The sequence below is a fragment of the Vombatus ursinus genome, unplaced genomic scaffold (assembly GCF_900497805.2).
Source record: "Vombatus ursinus unplaced genomic scaffold, bare-nosed wombat genome assembly UNPS02014812.1, whole genome shotgun sequence".
Classification (NCBI taxonomy): Eukaryota; Metazoa; Chordata; class Mammalia; order Diprotodontia; family Vombatidae; genus Vombatus; species Vombatus ursinus.
The window spans coordinates 85,106,507-85,125,433 of record NW_020954590.1 but is presented as its reverse complement, the minus strand read 5'-3'; the positions used below and the strand labels follow the sequence as shown (position 1 = coordinate 85,125,433).

The 18,927-nt window shown below is 42.7% G+C and overlaps 1 pseudogene; it reads left to right on the top strand.

Annotated features, from left to right (window-relative positions):
- The first annotated feature begins 715 nt into the window (after positions 1–715).
- Positions 716–8,878, top strand: LOC114054102 (annotated as a pseudogene).
- The last annotated feature ends 10,049 nt before the right edge of the window (positions 8,879–18,927 follow it).

Genomic DNA, 18,927 nt, shown 5'->3' with positions numbered 1-18,927 from the left:
CAGTTATCTTGTACATGGTATCATTGATTTGATAAGTCAATTAATAAAACACAAACTCATACCCTCTGGAAAGGATATAGAAGATACTATCCATTTTATCGAGGCACAGAGGCTTTAAAATTTCAGTATATTATACTTTGGCAGAAAAGCTATATAAGAAAATAATTAATTCACAAGCATTTATTAATCACCATTTTGATAGGTGCTAGAAATGAAAGAATAAAAAGAATAAAGGATGGAAAAGAAAGGGAAAAGATGTAAAAAGAAAGGAAGGAAGGAAAGGCTTTCCTTTTTTTTTCTTTTTTTGGTTAGACAATTGGGGTTAAGTGACTTGTCCAGGGTCACACAGCTAAGTTGTCAAGTGTCTGGTCTGAGGTCACATTTGAACTCAGGTCCTCCTGTTTCCAGGCCCAGTGCTCTATCCACTATGCCACCTTGCTGCCCTTGGCTTTCCTTTTTAAGAAGCTTGAATTTTATTTTGAGAGGGAGCTGGGGCTGAAACTAGGAGGTTGAGCGGTCATGTGGGCTGTAGCACGAGCCCTGTCCCGGGCCAGAGCTGTGGCTGGGCATCCTGCGGGCTCCTCGGGCCAGAGGGAGCGATTCCTTTGGGGATGCCCCAGAGGCATCGGTTAGGGGTTGCAGTGATTGCTGGGTGAGGAGGGGGCGGCACTCCGGAGCTACGGCATCTGCAGCGGGTAGTTGGGAGCCTGGAGCCAAGGAGAGATTGTCAGGAACCACTGCTGCCCCCACCAGTCATGGCCTACACAATGGGCGCCAGCTCCCCTGCAGGGCCCATTGGGTCCCAGTACGGTGTGTGCAAGGTGGAACTTTCTGTCTGTGGCCAAAACCTGTTGGACTGAGATGTCACCTCCAAGTCTGACCCCTTCTGTGTTTTATTCACTGAGAACAATGGCAAGTGGTATGAATTTCAAGTAGAACATCAGACCAGGAAGAGACTTTGAAATGTAGAATCTTTAAACGTGGAATATCAGAATTGAAAAGGATCTTGGAAATCATCCATTCCGGCCTTTGTTTTACAAATGTGGAAACTGAGACTGAGAAGAAGTGTGCCTTGCTCAAAGTTGTATAGTTTGGCTACATTTGACAGGGCGGAAACTGCTATCAACAATCTGAACCCAGCATTTGCCAAGAAGTTTGTCATTGACAATCACTTTGAGGAAATACAGAAGCTCAAGTTTGCCCTATTTGATCAGGACAAGCCGAGTCTGCAGCTGGATAAGCATGACTTTCTGGGCCAGTTCTCCTGCACTTTGGGCATGATCGTCTCCAGCAAGAAAATCACCCGGGCCCTGGTGTTGGTGAATGAGAAGCCAGCAGGGAAAGGCCTGATCACGATCACTGCCCAGGAACTATCAGATAACCGAGTCATCACGATGAGCATGGAAGGCAGGAAACTGGACAATAAGGACCTCTAAGGACCATTTCTAGAGTTTTATAAGCCAGGAGATGATGGCAAATGGATCCTTGTTCATCGGACAGAGGTGATAAAGTACACTCTGGACCCTGTGTGGAAACCATTTACTGTGCCTTTGGTGTCGCTGTGTGACGGAGACCTGGAGAAGCCTCTTCAGGTCATGTGCTATGACTATGATAATGATGGTGGCCATGATTTCATCAGTGAGTTCCAGACTTCGGTGGTGAAGATGTGTGAGGCCTGAGAGGGTGTTCAGCTAGAGGTAGAATGTATCAACCCTAAAAAAACAAAAGAAAAAGAATTATAAGAACTCAGGCATCGTCACTATCCGCTCTTGTAAGATAACCCGGGACTATTCTTTCCTAGACTATATCCTTGGAGGATGCCAACTTATGTTTACTGTCGGGATAGACTTCACAGCCTCTAATGGGAACCCTGAGATCCCTCCCCTTTGCACTACATCAACCCCATGGGCACCAATGAGTACCTGTCAGCCACCTGGGCTGTTGGACAAATCATTCAGGATTATGACACGGATAAAATGTTCCCGGCTTTGGGATTTGGTGCCCAGTTACCCCCGGATTGGAAGGTTTCTCATGAGTTTGTTATCAACTTCAACCCCACCAACCCCTTCCGCTCAGGTGTGGAAGGCATTGGCCAGGCGTATTCATTCTGCCTACCCCACATTCGCTTCTACGGACCTACCAACTTCTCCCCCATCGTCAATCATGTAGCTCGCTTTGCCGCTCTTGCTGTGGAGCAACAGTCAGCCATGCAATATTTCATCCTAGTCATCATCACTGACGGAGTTATCAGCGACATGGACTGTAAGGGACCACAGGCCCAGTATGACCTCTGGAAAATTACTAGCATTGCAGCTATCAAGGCCTCCTTGTGATAAGAACAAATTACGGACAAAGCTGTACCTCTTCCTGGAATACCCCTATACCTTTGGTGGTCTTTGTGATAAGAACAAATTACGGGCAAAGCTGTACCTCTTCCTGGAATACCCCGCCCCTATACCGGTGGTGGAACTCCCCCACTCCCTCTTACTGTGTGTATAACTACCCTGAGCTTGCCTTCAATAAACGAGACTTGATCAGAAAGCCTGCCTTGTCTCCATTTCCTGTGTCCCCTGCTCCCCTCCTTCTTTTACAGGTCCGGACCTCCGTTGATGTCCCGCGGGACGGGACATTTGGCGCCCAACGTGGGGCCCGAGACCCCCTTAAAAGGAGTAAAGGTTTTTGGTGTGTGCTCCTGTGGAAAAAACGACTGCAGTCACGATACATGAGAATTGGTCGCCGCGGATTTGCCTGATCTGCGGAATAGAGACCTGAGATAAGGAGACACTCTCAAAATGGGGCAGGATGCTAGTAGTCATGAAAAATTTGTAGAAGGGCTTAAGGCCTCATTAAAGACATGGGGAGTAAAGGTTAAGAAAAAGGATCTTATACAATTTTTTGTTTTTTTAAAAGGACGTTTGTCCTTGGTTCCCCCAGGAAGAAACTATAGATGAGAAAAGATGGAAACGGGTGGGACATTGTCTTAATGATTATTTTAGAACTTTCAGGCCCGAGAAGGTCCCTGTTACTGCGTTCAATTACTGGAATTGTATTTATGATATTTTGAAAATACGTCCTTTTGAGACTGAGGTTTGTAAGATTGTCAGTGAAAAAGACGGAGGCCCCCCGGAGCCTCCTTGTCCATTACCAGCCCCACCCGCAACAGAGGATGAGTCTAGGAAGGATTGTGATTCTGTGTCCATCAACATGCCCTTAGATGATTTCTCCTCCCAAAGTAGGAGAGTTGAGCGCATTTATCCTGTTTTACAAAAGGCTTTGGTCTAGAGGTCAAATGATACCTTAGATCCTACTGATGCAGCTGACCTTGAGCAGGAGGCTGCTTCTTATAATGACCCCTATAATTTCAGTACCGCTCCTGCATGTTTTCCTACTATACAGCACTCTGCTTCCGCGCCCGCTGCTCCTGCTTCTCCACTCCCAACCCCTCATCTTCATGCTTCTCTGCCCTCTTCTGCTCCCCCTTCTTATCATACTCTTCCCCCTTTTCCGCCTGTTGATACTCCCTTGACCTCGCTCCCCTCTCAGATTCAGTTCCTCCAACAGACGTTGATGTTTAAGAAAGAGAAAGCACAGCTGCTTAAGGAACTACGGCTCCTTGATTTGGAACTCGCTGATTGCATTCCTGGCCCTGCTGTTGCTCTCACTGTCCCTACAGTAACCTCCAAACCCAAATCCGAATCCCCTGTTTTGGCCCCCCTCCCCCACACTTAATCGAAGGAGGGAGGACCTGGGCCCCTTTAAAATGGAAGAAGTTTAAGGAGTTAAAAGAGGCACTAAATACAGCGTTTGCAGCTGTTTCCCAATGTGCCCTACGGGCTTTTTGTAAGATTCAGGCTTTGGGGAAACAAAGGCCCTCCCTGACCAAGATTAAAAAAGGTCCTGATAAAACCCTTCCTGGATTTCGTGGCCCGCCTACAGGCAGCCGCTTGGAGAGGACTATCAGAAGTGCAGAAAACAAAAGAGACTAAATTGTACTATCTATAGGAAAAGCCAGTCAGTTTAAGGCACAATGCCGCCAGAAACCTGGTGGAGCCTGCCCTAAGGCAATTTGTTACAATTGTAACAAATTCGGCCATTATGCTAAAGAATGCTGCAAGCCAGTCAGGAGGCAGGGCAAGGAGGGCCCCTCAACAAGCTTACCAGATGGAAGCTCCACCCCCTCGGAATGCGCCCTCTGGGCTGCATCAGGAAAATCTCCGACTTTTACCCGGTGGTTCGGACTTCCCCTTTACAGCAAGAGAATTTTCCAAATCGACCCCGGTGGTTGCTGGTTTGAGATACAATTTATGGGGAAGGGATATTTTGAAGGCTTGTGGTGCATCTGTTTATATACCACCCCCGCAGGATTTTTAATTGGGGCCGTTGGGCAACAGCAAAAATTTTCTTGTATCAGACCCATTCCTCTAACATGGAGATCTAATAACCCAGTCTGGGTACCCCAATGGCCCCTCCCTGCAGAGAAAGCCCAGGCTTTACGTGATATAGTGCAGCACCAGTTACAGGTGGGGCACATTGAGCCCACGTCCAGCCCCTGGAACAGCCCAGTGTTTGTAATAAAAAAGAAATCAGGGAAATTTCGAATGTTAATAGATCTCAGGGCGGTTAACACCACCCTAGAGCCCATGGGAACCCTACAGCCTGGCCTTCCCTCCCCTAATTTAGTGCCATCTGGATGGCCTGTGACAGTCATAGACATCCAAGATTGTTTTTTCTCTATCCCATTATCCCCAGAAGATAGAAAGAGATTTGCCTTTACCATACCCACTACCAATAATGCAGGACCAGATTTAAGATATCAGTGGAAGGTCCTGCCACAAGGAATGTGCTGCAGTCCCACCTTATGTCAGGCTTATGTGGGGAGAGTGCTGGACCCTATCAGGGACAAATGGCCTAAAGCCACAATACTTCACTATATGGACGATATTTTATTAGCCACCAGCAGTGATGAAACATTAGCAAGATTAGTAAAAGAAACCGTCTCTGCACTTGCTCATTATGGTTTGGTGGTGGCCCCTGACAAAGTCCAACAAAATTACCCACTCGTATACCTAGACCTTCGTATGGAGGCTTTCTCTATTAGCAATCAAATTCCTGAACTAGGGCTTGATAAGATAACCACCTTGAATCACTTCCAAAAGTTAGTGGGACAGATCCAATGGCTCAGGGCCCGCACACCCATTCCTCCTGCTGTAATGCAGCCTTTATGTGATATCTTAAAAGGAAATTCAGATTTAAACTCCCCTCGGGCATGGACTCCTGCTGCTAAGGCAGCAGTGTCCCAAATATTCTCACTTGCTGCCCAGGCCCAGACCGCCAGATGGGACCCCAAAGGTAGAATAGAGGTCTCCTTGGTCAATCAACAGAGTCCTTTTTGTGTTATACACCAAGGTCCCAAATTGTTAGAATTTGTATATGCAAAGAAGGCTCACAAGGTACTGCCAAATTATTATGAGATGTTAGGGGAAGTAGCCTTAGCTGCAGTACAAAGGGCTGTCTACTTGTCTGGACAACGACCTTTACTTTACTCGAATTTTGAACCTGGACAGCGAGAAGCCATTATGCAAATCTATTGGTCTTGGGCACATTGCTCCCAATGGGCTGAGATAAGTCCTCATTCCTCCTGTCTGCTTCTCCCTATGCTAGAGCAAATAACCTTAGCACCACCCCAACGAAAGGTTATGGGAGAACCTGTTCAAGGCTCAAATGTTTTCACTGATGCTACAAAAAACTATAAGGCCTCTATTTATCATGAGGCCTCCAAGGAAATAACAGTATTAGAAACCCCCTATGACTCTACCCAGAAAAATGAGCTCTTTGACATCCTCCAGGCTTGCCGTAAATATCCTGAGCCTATAAACATAATCTCTGATAGTCTATATGCAGTAAAAGTTCTTAAATGCATAGAGGACGCTGTCCTCCAACCTCATAAGTCCACCATATCCTCTCTCCTGAGGGAATTACAGCAAATTTTGTTGCAGCGAAAAAACCCCCTTTACGTTCTCCATGTTTATTCTCATCAGTCCACCTCAGGAGGCATTTTTGAGGGCAATGATGTAGCAGATCGTGCTTTACAGTGCTCCCTACTGCCAGGCCTCACCCCTCCTGAACAAGCCCATGATTTTTTACACCTACCAGCGAGCTCCCTGAGACGCCTGTATGGTTTAACTCGTGAACAGGCTCGACAAATTGAGGGGCGATGTGTGCGCTGTGTTCCTTTTCTGCCCCCTCCACCCAGTAAGGGGATTAACCCACGAGGTCTTTTTCCTAACGCCCTATGGCAAATGGATGTGACTCATGTTTCTGATTTTGGTCATTTAAAATATATGCATGTCTCCATCAATACTCACAGCGGCTTTCTCTCTGCCACATTGCAGAGCGGTGAGGCCTGCCGCCACGTGATAGCTCATGTCCTCTCTTGCCTCACTGTTATGGGCAAGCCCGAGTCTATTAAAACCGATAATGGGCCTGGCTACGCTGGCACAGCTTTTCGCTCCTTCTGTGCCACCCTTGGTATCTCTCATGTCACAGGCATTCCTTATAATCCTCAAGGGCAAGGTATTGTGGAACGGGCCCATCAAACCTTAAAAAACACTATTACCAAACTTCAAAGAGGGGCATTCTACCCGGTCAAAGGATCCCCTCGGAATCTGGTCAGCCATGCTCTTTTCATATTAAATTTTCTTCAATTGGACGATACTGGCAAATCAGTGGCTGATAGGTTTTGGCACCCCGAATCCCAGCACAATTATGCCAAAGTACTGTGGAAAGATCCCCTTACTAACCAGTGGCAGGGTCCCGACCCTGTTCTTATTTGGGGTCGGGGTTCGGTCTGTATATATATTAAAGAAAAACAATCTGCTCGCTGGCTTCCTGAGAGGCTTGTAAAGCAAGTTGATTCCTGTAAAATGGCTTCTCCACCTCCAGTTAACCTTCCTTCCAGGGAGGACAAACCTCTCTGAGAAATATTTCTTTTCTTTATCTACAGGAAATGCTTGGAAAACGATCACCCCTACGCTGGTGCCTCCTGGCTGTCCTGAGGGTCTGCCTTGCTGGTTTTGACGCCCCGGCCAGCAACGATCTCCTCGCCTCCCTTTTTGGATTCAACCGATCCCTTTGAATCAGTCACTCTTTGTAGCCCCCTGCTTTGAGGGTACCACTCCCAATGCCTCTGTCTCCATTGATGTGGGTTTTCTCCCTCATGTGAATTGTTCCTCTGTCCTTCGTACTAGCAGTTTCCTGTGTCCCCCTCTAGGCCATGTTTTTCTCTGCGGAGGGAATATGGCGTTCCCAGCGTTGCCCGTAAATTGGATTGGTTATTGCTCCATTGCCTCCGTTCTACCTGAGATGGATATTGTTCCGGGGAACGAGCCTGTTCCGGTTCCCAGCCTCGACTTTATGGCTGGAAGACATAAAAGGGCCGTATTTGCTATTCCTTTGCTTGTTGGCTTGGGCATTACGGGAGCCCTTGCGACAGGGTCTGGGGGCTTGGGAGTCACCATACACTCCTATAATAAACTCTCTGCACAGCTCATTGATGATATCCAAACCTTATCAGGAACTATTAGTGATCTCCAGGACCAGATCGACTCTCTAGCCGAGGCGGTCTTGCAGAACAGAAGGGGATTGGATCTCTTGACAGCCAAACAAGGGGGTATATGCTTGGCCTTACAGGAGAAATGTTGCTTCTATGCCAATAAGTCCGGTGTAGTCCGGGACAAGATAAAGAAATTACAGGATGATCTGGTCAAGCGTTGGAGAGAACTGTTTGAAAATCCTTTTTTAAGTAATCTTCATGGCTTTCTTACTTATATTTTACCTCTTGTAGGGCCTATATTTGTGTTTTTATTAGCTCTAACCTTCGGTCCTTGGGTGTTCCGGAAGATCACCTCCTATGTCAAACAACAGCTGGACAAGGCCTCGTCCAAACCTATTCAGGTCCATTATTGTCGGCTGGATACTGGCGACCCTGATCTTTATACCGACATTGGCCGGTCCCAAGGATTAGTCTGAGCGCTGGTTTGGTTAGCCAATGACGGGTAAGATCCCCCTGAGGGGAGTCTGACCTAAGCCAGGGGTGTTGCCTTGCATATTGCCCCCATGACGGGCAACAGTCTCCCACTCCTCGGGACAACCTAAGACAGGCACAAACCCCTCTGCTAAACCTTCCCTCTTAAGGAAAGAAAAGGGGGACATGTAAGGGACCACAGGCCCAGTATGACCTCTGGAAAATTACTAGCGTTGCAGCTATCAAGGCCTCCTTGTGATAAGAACAAATTACGGACAAAGCTGTACCTCTTCCTGGAATACCCCTATACCTTTGGTGGTCCTTGTGATAAGAACAAATTACGGGCAAAGCTGTACCTCTTCCTGGAATACCCCGCCCCTATACCGGTGGTGGAACTCCCCCACTCCCTCTTACTGTGTGTATAACTACCCTGAGCTTGCCTTCAATAAACGAGACTTGATCAGAAAGCCTGCCTTGTCTCCATTTCCTGTGTCCCCTGCTCCCCTCCTTCTTTTACAGGTCCGGACCTCCGTTGATGTCCCGCGGGACGGGACAATGGACGTGACCCGTCACGCAGTTGTACAGGCTTCCAAGCTGCCCACGTCCATCATTACTGTGTTTGTGGGCAATGCTGACTTTGCTGCCATGGAGTTCCTCGACGGTGATACCCGTGCTCTTCGTTCCCACACTGATGAGTAGGCAGCCCGAGACATTGTGCAGTTTGTGCCCTTTCGGGAATTCTGCAATGCACCAAAAGAAAGCTTGGCGAAAGCTGTACTGGCAGAGCTACCCCAGCAAGTCGTGCAGTATTTCAAACATAAAAACCTGCCGCCTAGCAGCTGCGAGCCTGCGTAGCCTCCAGCAGCCTCCTTTCCCTGCTCAGACCATCATCAGCCTGTCAACCAAACCTCATCACAGTCCCCAAGGAAAGCACACGTGCACCAGGCTTCCTCACTGCTGGTTTTTGTTTTTGTTTTGTTTCGTTTTTTTAAAAAATCAAATCCACCATTTCGTTTTTTTTTTTTTTTAAACAACTGGGCACTCTCCGAACTCTCTCAAACACAGCTGGGTTTCCTTTGTCAAATTTGCCAACCCTGATGATACTACCAGGCCACACAGCTCCGCTCCTTTCTCCTCCCTACCATCATTTTCAAGTATTGAATGTACTTTGTATAATTTTAGTGGAATAATTATAGAAGAGAATAAATTTTTACAATCAAAACTGTTTTTTTCCAAGCAACTAGCTATATATGATAAAAAAAAAAGGTGTATCTGTTATGTATTTGTGTTAAGCCTATACCTCTCTCATGTTCTGTTCATTTTTATACTGTGAACGTGTTCTATTTGTTATACTCAGGTTAATAAAGAAACTCAGACATTCAAAAAAAATTTTATTTTGAGAAACATATGCACAGATAAGTAAAATATATGCAAGGCCATTTTGGTGAGGGGGCATTAGCAGGTGGAAGAATCAGAAAGGCTTCAAGTAGGAAGCAGCACCTGGGCTAAACTCTCAAGTAAGACACCATCTGACAGCTGAAAGTGGGGAAGGACATTCCAAGCAAGTGAGATAACATGCAAAGTGACATGGGAAATGAAGTGTAATATGTAAGGAATAACAAGTAGGTCACTCTGCCTGAACCATAAAAGGCTTGAATAATGTGTAATGAGTCCTACAAGGCAAATTGGACATTGAGTTTAATCGTATGATCATAGACGCTGATCTAGAAAGTCATTAAGTCAACTCCTTCATTTTACAAATTCAAAGTAAGGCCCAGAGAGGTTAAGTGACTTTCCCAGGATGACACAGCATGTAAGTGAGGAAGGATTTAAACTCAGGTCTTTCTGACTCTGGGCATCTAGGTAGCATGGTTAGGCCTGAAGTCAGGAAGACTCATCATTCTGAGTTCAAATCTGGCCTCAGACACTTACCAGCTATGTGCAAGTCACTTAACCCTGTTTGCCTCAGTTTCCTCATCTGCATAAGGAGCTGAAGGAGGAAATGGCAAACTACACCAGCATCTTTGTCAAGAAAACACCAAATGGGGTCACAAAGAGTCAGATGCAACTAAACAGCAACTAACTCTAAGGTTAAAACTTGCATGTGTATTAGAGGGAATATTCTAGAGACAATAATGTTCTTTATAAGTGGGGAAATGATATGGTCTGACCTGTATTTTAGGAAAGTCACTTTGACAATGGTGTGGAGGAAGATTGTTTGAATGAGGAGAGACTTGAGTCAAGGAAACCAATTAGAAGGCTATTGTGATAATCCAAATAAGAAGCAAGGAAAGCTCTTCTCATTTAGATTATCACAAAAGCCTTCTAATTGGTTTTCTTGACTCACCAATTGGGTGGTAGCAGAATGTGAGGGGAGGGGAAGACAAATTCAAGAGATGCAGTGGAGATGAAACTCACAATACTTGGCAACTTACTGGACATGGGAGGGTGAGGAAAAAGGGGGAATTGAGAATGCACCCAGGCCTATGAACCTGGGTGACCATATCACTAAGAAAGCAAATTTGTATGTGTTCTTCTGTAATAAAGAATCATTGTATGGAGTCACTGCAAATATTTGATATTATCATGTATATTCATTGCTTTTTTAAAAAATGAACTAGGATTTCAGTAAACTTTCCTCAAAAGTCATAGGATATTGATGGAACAAATGAAATAGCTGAGAGCACTCTGAATTTCTCAGAAAAAAAATAACTCATTTATAAAGCCCTTCCTCTACTTCATGGTTTCAGTTATATCATTATCAATATTTATTCACTTCTTGTATCCTTGACCCTGTTTAGAATCATGCCCATTTTAAAAATAAATAAACTTAGATATAAGGAAGGTAGGTGATTGGGCTCAATGCAGTAAATAATTAGAGGTATTAAAAAAAAGAAAAAAGGATAGAGCAATTGGACCGAAACCATACCCATGGGTTCCTCAGTAAGTCTTCTATTGTTGGTGAGCTGATGTCTCTCTGGAAACTCCTCTTCAAATCTCCCAGTCTACCTCCTGGTACTTCAACAGTACCACTTGGCTTTTTCAATTCGTCGTGTCATGAAAACAATCTCTGTCCAAAAATTGTTTAGGTCGTTGTCTATATTATCCTCTGTGTATGGGGATACAGGAATTCTTGGAATATCCGTGATTTCCTCAGCATGGGAAGGTCTTTCTTCCAACCTGTCCCTGACCTAATAGATAAGTGCTAGAGAGTTGCTTGGGGCACAGAGAGGTTATGTCACTTGCAAAGTCCCACTCACTGAGTCAGAGACAGATTCTGACCCCAGATTTTGCTCACTTTAAGTTGAGCTATTTCTGTACATTCCTACCAGGCTAAAATTTTTTTTTAATATTAAAAATGTATAAAACCATTCTTGGCTCGTGGGCCCTACAAAAACAGGCACCTATTCAGATTTGGCCTTCAGGCTGTAATTGTGAACCCCTACAGTCTAAGCCATGTTGCAGTGTCGTGTAAAGGATACCATGCAGCCATTATTACTGCCTATGTGATCTTGGACAAGTCACTGAACCCTCACAGGCCTCAGTTTCTTCATCAATGATATTGTCATTAGACTAGATAGCTATGTAAGTCTTCTCCTATCTCAATCTACGATCCTCTGATATCTCTGAATTTTGACCAGCGACTTGAATTATAAGACTTTCTAATTTCAGCAAGTTATTCAGCAAATGTTTTAGCTAAATGAAATTGTATATAGTTTCAGCTATAGAAATCAATAGCTGGTGACTTAGATGTCACAGATACATCAAAACTCAAAATTGGAGGTAACTTAAGTACATCTAGTTCACACAAACCTCAACAGAAGTTCCTTCTGCATCATCAAAGACAGTGATCAAACTACCTTTTAACCTTTTGTTGTTCAATCATTTCAGTCTTGTCCAACTGTTCATGACCCCATTTGGGGTTTTCTTGGCAAAGATACTAAAGTAGTTTGCCATTTCCTCCTCCAGCTCCTTTTACAGATGAGGAAACTGAGACAAACAGGGTTAAGTGACTTGCCCAGGGTCACATAGCTAGTGTCTGAGGCTAGATTTTAACTCAGGTCTTCCTGACTCCAGGCCCTGAGCTCTATCCACTGTGCCACCTAACTGCCCTAAAGCAACCTTAAGACAATTCTAATTATTTTAATTTTTCTCTTTGGTGAACCAAAATCAGTCTTTCTACAATTTCCAACCATTGTTCTCCACTTTGTTTTCTCTCACCAGGTAGAATAAATTTAGTCCTTCTTCCAAATGACAGTCTTTCAGACATTTAAAGATTTCTATAATATGTTCCCCTAACTAAGCTTCTTTTCTCCAATCGAAAAAGTCCCACTTCCTTCAACTGATCTCCACTGAGCATAATTTAAGTTTTGTCACCAACCTTGATTCTCCCTCTGGACACACTCAGTTTGTTGGAGTCTATAAAATATGGCAGCCAGACTTGAAAAAAAACACCATAAATAACTTGTGTGAGGCAGAGTATAGCAGGACTCTCCAGAGTCTTTTTTTCTGGACACTACATTACTATTTAGCTTTTTTGTTGCTTCTATGGCACTGGTGACACATATTGTGCATACAGTTCACTAAAACGTTTAGAGCCCTCCTTTATAAAGGCTTTTGTTGCTGCCATGAGTTCCCCTATCTGTGTGCAATTGACTTCTTAGATCCAAATGTATGACTTTTTATTTAGCAGTACTAAATTCCATGTTATTCTCTCTGGCCCATTGTTAGGTGCTATAGCAGATGTCTAGCCAAAACTTTGAAAGAGGAGAGGTCATTGAGTTATGGTGGTAAGTAAAATAAAAAATGGCCTAGAAGTGGAGAAGTTGAGACTCATAGGGAAAAATCTTTTTTAAAGAATTGAAACCCACAATTTATGAGGAGATGGTAAGAAATAACTTAATGGATCATATTTATCTGCTAAGCCAGGTACAAAAGATAACAAGTCCAACGCAAGTAGAATTTCATCATTAGAGAGCACCAGGTATTCAGAGAAAATAATATACAAGACCTTATGGAATGTGATAGGACTAGAATACGGCTCTAGAAAGTATAAATGTATTCAAAAGATGAAGACAAAGAAAATACAACAATATCATATATTAAGAGAATATATGAGAAAACTCTAACAGTGGCCACTGGATTGGAAAAGATTAGTTTACATCCTAATCCTAAAGAAGGACTGTTCAAACTGCCAAACAATTGTGCTCATTTCACAGGCCAGCAAGGTTATGCTTAAGATTCTGCAAGAAGCTGAAGCTTAAATACTTCGACCATATAATGAGAAGATGAGAGTCTTTGGGAAAGACCCTGATGTTGGGAAAAAAGGAAGGCAAAAAGAAAAGGAAACAGCAGAGGACAAGATGTATAGTGTTATGGAAACAATGAACATGAATTTGTACAGACTTTGATAGATAGTGGAGGATAGAAGGGCCTGCCATGCTATGGACCATGGGGTAACAAAGAATCAGACGTGACTGAACAACCGAACAGTAACAACAAATGAGAAAATTCAGAAAATGGAGGTATTAAGCATGATAGCGATTATATGGATAAGAATCAATGGAGGAAAAGAACAAAAATGATACTATCATGAAAAAATATTATAGATTATGCAAGGGTAGGGAACCTGCGGCCTTGAGGCCACACGTGGCCTTCTAGGTCCTTGGGTGTGGCCTTTTGACTGAGTCCAAGTTTTACAGAACAAATCCTTTTATTAAGGGGATTTGTTCTGTGAAATTGGGATTCAGGTCCCTTGAGGACCTAGGGGTCACATGTGGCCTCGAGGCCATAGGTTCCACCCTCAGGTATCAAACATGCAGCCCACAGGCTACTCCAGAGTGCAGCTTGATCCACTTTAAAATATAATTGAAAAATATTTAACAAAATAAATAAAAGGAAAATAAAACACAGAAAACATTACATTTTAAATTTAAGTCATTATGCAATCTGCAGGGATCCTTTTGTATGGATTAGTGGCTCCCATTTCTATTTGAGTTTGACACCACTTTTATGGAGCATCTGGACAGAAGAAAATAGATGAGGAAATCTGGAAGCAAAACACAAACCTAGAATTAAAGCACAAAGTAGCAATAGGAAACTGAACTATACTGATATTTGATAGAGCTCTCTCTGTTTGCCAAAAGCAAAGCAACTTGGGGGGAAAAAAACTTACTTCACTAGTGATTTCATCCTTTAAAATGGTGAAGAAGCAACAAAAGAGAACTGCTCTTCTGGACTTGGTTCTGATCAATAAAGAGAAACTGGTTGTTGATATTGAAGTTATACAAGAATCATAGGAGAATTTACCATTCCATCACTCATGATAGAGGAAACCAAAACTAGGCATAGTCTGATGTGCCCTCTATCAGGGAGAATGGTTTTGAGGTGACTTGGGAAAAAATAGCATGCTTTTATGACCTATAATTCTACATGAGAAGTATGTCAGCCCAAGAGGGACAGGCAGATCTTAAGAATGAAATTCTAACAACACAAATGCAAACATTCCTGATGAAAAAGAAGTGAGGAAATCATCTAAAGAGAATAAATTATAACAGATTAATTCCCTTTTTTGACACTCAACTGGAAGACTGTCACCAACAGTATATATGTGGATTTCAGCAAAAATTTTAGGAATACTCTCAAAATAATCTTTTTGCATAACATGGAAAATCATACATTAGGTCTTTGTACAGTCAAGTAGGGATTAAAACTGAGTAAAAGATGAGACCCTGAGAATACTGATTATTGGACTGATGCCAATATGAAGAGAGATCTGTAGTTGAGTACCCTCTGAATTTTTCCTTAGATAGTTTTAATTCAACATTTTTATCAATATCTTTGATGATGTCATTGTTGGCATGTTCTAATTGATGAACACAATGCTAGGTGGGAAAGCTAATTCATTGGATGACAGAATTAAGATGAAAATAATGTTCCCATATACTCTAATGGTGGACTGATACCAACAAGATGAACCTTAAGAAGGATAGAATAAAATTCTGTAATTGGATTAAAAAATTCAACTGCCATTCACCTAATTTTAAAATAAAAACTTAGCATTTTTACTGTATTAAAAATTCAATATCTCAATAGTTGTATGAGGCCACTAAAATACAATGCAATATTAGGTCTCACAGATAGAGGAAGAAAAAGGAAGGTGATAGTCTTCTAATCTTCTCTAATAATGGAATAATTTACTCTATTCAATTACTCAGACCATTGACAGTCTCTCAATATGTTGTAAATTTCAGGGGCTACACCAACTGACAAGGAAGGAAGGAAGAGAGAAAGGAAGGAAGGAAGAAAGGAAGGAAGAAAGGAAGGAATGAAGGAAGGAAGGAAGGAAGGAAGGAAGGAAGGAAGGAAGGAAGGAAGGAAGGGAGGGAGGAAAAAAGGGAGGGAGAAAGGAAAAAAGGGAGGGAGAAAGGAAAGAAGGAAAGAAAGGAAACTGGTATTTATTAAGTGTCTACTATGTGCCAGACGCTGGGCTGAGGGCTTTACAAATATGATTTCATTTGATCCTAAAAACAACCCTGGAAGCTAGGCGCTATTATTATCCCATATTACAGTTGATTAAATTGAAGCAAACAAAAGTTAAGTAACTTGTCCAAGGTCATACACCGAGTACATGTTTGAGGCTAGATTTGAACTCAGGTCTTCCTGACTCTAAGCCCAGCTTTCTATCTCCTGGGCCACCTAGCTGCATCTATGACAATAAATGATTCTATCCTTGTTAGTCATTGAACCACTTAAAATATAGAAAGGCCAAAGAGAATACCTCTTATGACCAGAATTACTTTAGACAGGAGTGAGGAACCTGCAGTCTCTAGGTCACATGTGATCCTTTAGGTCTTCAAGTATGGCCCTTTGACTAAATCCAAACTTCACAGAGCAAGTCCTCTTAATAAAAGAATTTGTTCTGTAAAACGTGGACTCAGTCAAAAGGCCATACCCAAGGACCTAGAAGGCCACATGTGGCCTCTATGAAGCAGGTTCCCCACCCTTGGCTTAGAATCTCTTCTTAACTTGGTGACCCAAGCCAGGTAGGGTAAAGCTATTTACTCAAATTGCTTTTGTAATTTAGTTCAACAAACATTGATAAATAGGTGTCAAGGACTGGTACATTCTGGAAATTCTAAGACAAAAACAAAACAGTCCCCACCCTCAAGGGCTTACAATCTATTGGAGCATGGTCTGACTGATTAGATAAGTAAATGTAAATACAGATTTAGTTCATTCATAATGGGCACAAATATATATCTTATCAAAAAATTAATCCATATTTTCATGAAGAGCAAGTGGTTTTTAATCACAATTATTCCACCTCAAATCACTCTTCATGTCATGTTGCACTTCCTTAGAGCACTGGACCTGGAGTCAGGAATACCTGAGTTCAAATTTGGCCTCATGCTTAATAAACATGTGACCCTGAGCAAGTCACTTAACCTCTGTCTGCCTCACTTTCCTCTACTGTAAAATGGGGATAATAGCCACACCTACCTCTCAGGGTTGTTGTGAGGATCAAATGAGATATTTATAAAGGGCTTAACATAGTGCCTGGCAAATAGTAGACACTTAGAATTGTTTACTCCCTTCCCTTAATAATGTTTATTCTCTTCCCTTTCTTCCCTCCCCCCATTAAGAAATCAGTCCTTAAGAACAACTCAAGGATTCTTTCAGGGTTCATCAATCTATTATCAGCCTTTGATTCTATAGGCAAGTGAGAGAGGAAATAATGATCAGATAGGAGAATTTCAAAGTTCAAGATCATGGAAATTAGGCAGCTTAGTGTAAGGTCACATCAAGAGTATGGGATGAGTAAAGATGCAGGTCCTAGGAGTTCAAGAAGTTGATGAAATCAGAGACAATTTTTTCTTCTTCAAGGAGAAGCCAATAAGCATTTCAAAGTATCAAAGTATAGAGGAAATGGTTAAGATAGAGAGAAAAACTGATCCAAGTATTGAAATCCTTGAGGAGGGAGCCAAAATGACCTGGAGGCCCTTTTCTATTAAAGCAAGAAATTTCTGGATGGCGCAACAGAGGCAGATGAAGTACACTTCAAGGTAGAAGTTGCAGACTGAGATAGAAGGAGCATATGTAAGTTGCTGTTGGGAGCAAGGAACATGCCAGCTCTTCTTCTGGCTCACTGGGTCCAGGGACATAAGAAAAGAAGCAATTAGCTCTGTAAAGAGTGGCCAGGGATGTAATGTCTTCTAGAAAGAGCCAAGTTTCATGGATTCAAGAAGACGGAAAGAGTAAGAGAGGAAGTATCTGGAAGGATTGAAATTTGTTAGTGATAGAGTGATATTTCCAGAGGGTACAAAGTAAAGAGAAGGCTATGAAGAATAATGATTAAATTTAGAGGATAAAGCTGGATGAAACTGAAAATGTAAGGCAAGAGTAAACAGTGGCAATTGATGGACTTTTCAAGTCAGCAAGCCGTAATGCTAAATAACAGGATTTAGGAAAGAAGCAAAGAAACAAGCATTTATTAAGTGCCTACTGTGTGCTAGGCACTGTACTTAGTGATAGAAAAATGCTGCAGCTTGCTAACCATCAGACAGGGGAAATGTTAGTTGATCTACACTGAAGAATGAGTCCTATGGGATTTACAATGTGGTATTCTACAATGACAGAAGACAGAGTTGATGGATGGTTCTGGGGCATCTGAGGCTCTGGGTTTGTGAAAGGAAGTATTATTATCTGATGATTGGGTCCCTAGAATCTGCTCTAGCTCTGGCAGTGCATTGAGTGGCTCTGATCCATTGAAGACAGCTCAAGGCTGGGTAGTTCAGATCTGCGTGGTAACTTTGGATTAGGCTCTGGGCTAGCAAGCAGCTTTGGTTAAGATGGCACTGACCTTTCATTGTTGTGTGGGCAGGGAGGATGGAGCAGCAGCAGAGTTTGCACAGATGTGACTTGATAGCTGTATTGGGGAGGCTTCTCTTGATCTCAAGCAAAACACACAAAATCCTGATCTGATGTGCTTAGAAAATAAAATAAAAACATGAGGAAGAAAACCCAAGATCTAAGGAAAGAATAAGTCCTGAGGGGAACATACTGATTCCAGGGGAGATTTTTTTTTTATGATAATCAATAGATCAGCCAGGTGCTAGTGAGGATGCAGCCCCAGTAAGGGCATTTCTTCATTTCCAACCTGGCTTCATTCCTTTGTACTTCATCATGCCTCTACACTTTCTCTGTTTGGCATTCAAAGCCATTCATATTCTGGCTTCAGAATATCTTTCCAGACCAGGGAAATCTGATTCAGTCAAAGGGCCGCACTTGAGGACCTAGAAGGCCACATGTGGCCTCAAGGCCGAAGGTTCTCCACCCCTGTTCCAGACTTACTGTATATTACTTTCCCCTCCCTCCATATACTCCGTGAAGATTTTATATATGTATATATATATATGTATGTATGTATGTATGTATGTATATATATACATATATATATATATACATATATATATATATATATATATATATATAATATTCCATCTCCTTTCTCCATGACTTTGCACAGGTTGTTCCACCCACCTGCCATGCCTGGAATATACTCCCTTTCCACCTATGCTTCTTGGAAATTTAAGTGCCATTTCACACCATCCGTGTTCCTTCCCTCTCCATGGCAATTGTTAGTGTTCTGCCTCCGCATGCTACTTTGAATATATTTTGGGATTCACTTTGTTCTATACATGTTGCTTGCTCCTCATAGATTGTAAGCTCCTTGAGGACAGAAAGTGTTTTCTCTTTGCCTTTTTATCTCTAGAATCCAGATCAGTACCTGGCATATAGTTAGCACTTAACAAATGTTTATTGGATTGAACTGATTGAGCTACCTTCAGAAGAGGTTGGTACTCTCTCATGGGAATTCTTGAGGCAGAAGCCAGATGGCACAT